This window comes from Vanacampus margaritifer, chromosome 5, assembly GCF_051991255.1.
Source record: "Vanacampus margaritifer isolate UIUO_Vmar chromosome 5, RoL_Vmar_1.0, whole genome shotgun sequence".
Classification (NCBI taxonomy): Eukaryota; Metazoa; Chordata; class Actinopteri; order Syngnathiformes; family Syngnathidae; genus Vanacampus; species Vanacampus margaritifer.
This window is the reverse complement of record NC_135436.1, coordinates 21927527-21930371: the sequence shown is the minus strand read 5'-3', so window position 1 is coordinate 21930371 and position 2845 is coordinate 21927527.

The window sequence follows — 2845 nt, the reverse complement described above, 5'->3', positions numbered from 1 at the left end:
CTATAGTCAATACGATTGTATGTTTTTGTTGCCTCTTGGAAAAGAGATTTTTAATCTCAAGGAGTTTCTGACCTGGTTAAATAAAGGAATCTTCAAAAAGAGGCAGTTGTTAAGTTTATTGTCAAACTAATGTGTTTACCCATCTTTTTCAGAAAGGAAAATGTCTATTTGAGGAAGGTGTTTAATTATCTGTAGTTACACAATTGCCCTTCAAAAACCATTTTTTTCATGCTACAGCTATAAAAACACACTTCTCAGTGATGGCCCCTTATTTTGGCTTACACAACAGATGTTGCGTTAATGTTAATGGTGTGACATGGTGAGTCCACATGCATTACTCTTTGATTTTAGTAGTACGATAATGTTGGATTTTTGTTTTGTTTTAGCGCCCATGAAGAGAACAAACTGACCAGAGGTGGGGGATTTCTGTATTTGAAAACCCTTTGAGGCCAAAATGCTGTGTGTAGAGCTCTTTCCAGGTGTTCTTTCGCATACGGATACTACTTACATATTGTATGCGAGAGATCTTCACACACCAGGGTTATTATATTTTTGGAATTTTTATTTTATTTAGTTTTTATTTTGTTTTGAGATTTTTAATTTAGCTGGTTTTAATTCGTTTTTAGGGTGGTTCTGTTAGTTTTGATAAGTTTTAGTTCATTAAAAAATGCTTAGTTTTAGTTAGTTTCAGTATTGGTTTTCTTTTTCGTTTCTTTTTTAAAATGTGTATTACTTGTGCACAGAGGTGGCAAATCCAGGCCCAGAAAGTATAGACCCTGCCACAGTTTGGCGTTAGCCATTGATGCTAGCTAGCAGGTAAACGAGCACCATGGGAGCTAGCCAGGGAGCTAGCTAGCTAGATAGCACCTGGGTTAAAGCCAAAACTGTGATAGGGTTTTTACTTTCTGGACCTGGTTTTGCCACCTCTGCTTGCGCGTAATATTTAATAAACACCATGGGAAAATTAGAAAAGTAACTAATTTCTTACCCAGCGTTGCATTTTGTTGTCGGCTAGGAGGTGCTTTTCTATTGGCTGCTGCTAGATGATGTCACTTCTGTGTGACACTTTCAAACGTCCTTCTTCCAGTTAAATAAGTATACTTAAAATCACAAAGGCTTATGCAATAAATTAATTACCAAAGACTAAAACGAAGGACATTTTTGCAATCATTAGAGTTAGTTAGTTTTGTAAACATAAAACATAGTTTCAGTTAGTTCTTGTTTTTGAAAAGGATTTTTGTTTTTATTTTATTTCGCTAACGAAATTGTTTTTTGAATTTTAGTTTTCGTTTTATTCGTTAGTTTCCGTTAACTAAAATAACCTTGTCACACACTTACTGGACATTTCATTAGGTACACATGCACAATCTTTCACTGAGATAAAAACAACAGTAGGCTACTTCATTTCAGGATGTAAATGTTGTAAACTGACATAAGTTTCCTCTCTTATCTTTGAAAAAAAGTAATTACATGTTAGCTTAAAACATATATTCGCAAAGTGATTCACTGCCCAAGTATACTTTTCCTCTACAGTATTTGGACGCAGTGCTAATGTTCAAAATGTACATAATGTTAAGAGTGACTTGAGTTGTAATAGTATTATTTTCATAAACACTTTGATCACACTACACTACAATACTTCACTATGGTGGTATTGGAGCACTCAGTATTTTTTTTTATTGTACTTTGAGTAATGTTTTGAGAACGACTGATTGACCATATGTAAAATCGATGTACATGTACATGCGGAGATATTCCTTATGCTGTGGCTGTCAATTCATGCTTACATTTGGTATGATGCAATATTAGGCAGAGGTTTAATCAAAATGCCTTACAGCCTGGGATGCATTTCTTTGCAAAGATGCTCAAATTATAATGTAGGAAAGTCTTTTGACTCTACAGCACTGGTCACCACTCCCCAGCCACCCAGTCCGTGGCCCGGTGCCATTTAGTACACAGCTGCACAGATACATAAAAGGGTAATAATAATAAAAATCTACGTTTTGTAGCAGAGCATATACGTCGGATATTGGGAATTTACGTCAACACCAGTCCCCGTCGTTGCCAAATGTTTGCCAGTTCAAAAAAAAAAAAAAAAAAAAACTAAACAAAACTGTATTATCATGAAACTTGGGGAGAAAAGGTTGGGGACCACTGCTCTATAGCATATGAACTTATCTTTGTCAATTAAGACACAATTGTTGATACAGTTCTCCTACTGGATCTCCATTTACTGCAAATAAATTTTATTAGCCTAATATAATAATTAAATTGTTACTTACTGTGAAAATAATAATAAAAAATATACCAAAGTGTTTCCTAGAAATTATGTTTTTTTTTTTTTTAAATTATTATTATTATCTCTGTGTAGAGTCTCATACACCCAGGTCATGGTAATCCACACAATGGAACGATTCGATTTTGTTAAATTGACACCAATTTCACGATTCAAATCATTTTGCATTACAGCCGCTTAGACTAGTGGCATATTATGACAAGTAACACTTTTTACTTGACTTCCACTTTGCAATTGTTAATGTTCAAACTTTGAATGTTTATTTCCAACACATACTTTTTTAAATGAATAAAACTATGCTTCTGTATTTTAAAGCTGGCGAGCTATTTTTTTAAGGTTATTTCCCCCCCATTAATATTTCAACTCATATTGAATGTGTATCTGTGTGTGTGTGTCTGTTTTTTATTTGTATTTTTTAAGAATTTCTTTACCCCCCAATGCAATTCAATTGTCGTCAATGATGCGCGGATTTTCGCTCTTCGTGGGTGCACTGTAAAATGAGTACACAATTGGGCCCCGCCCCTTTTGACGTCACACAGTGCCCTTTTC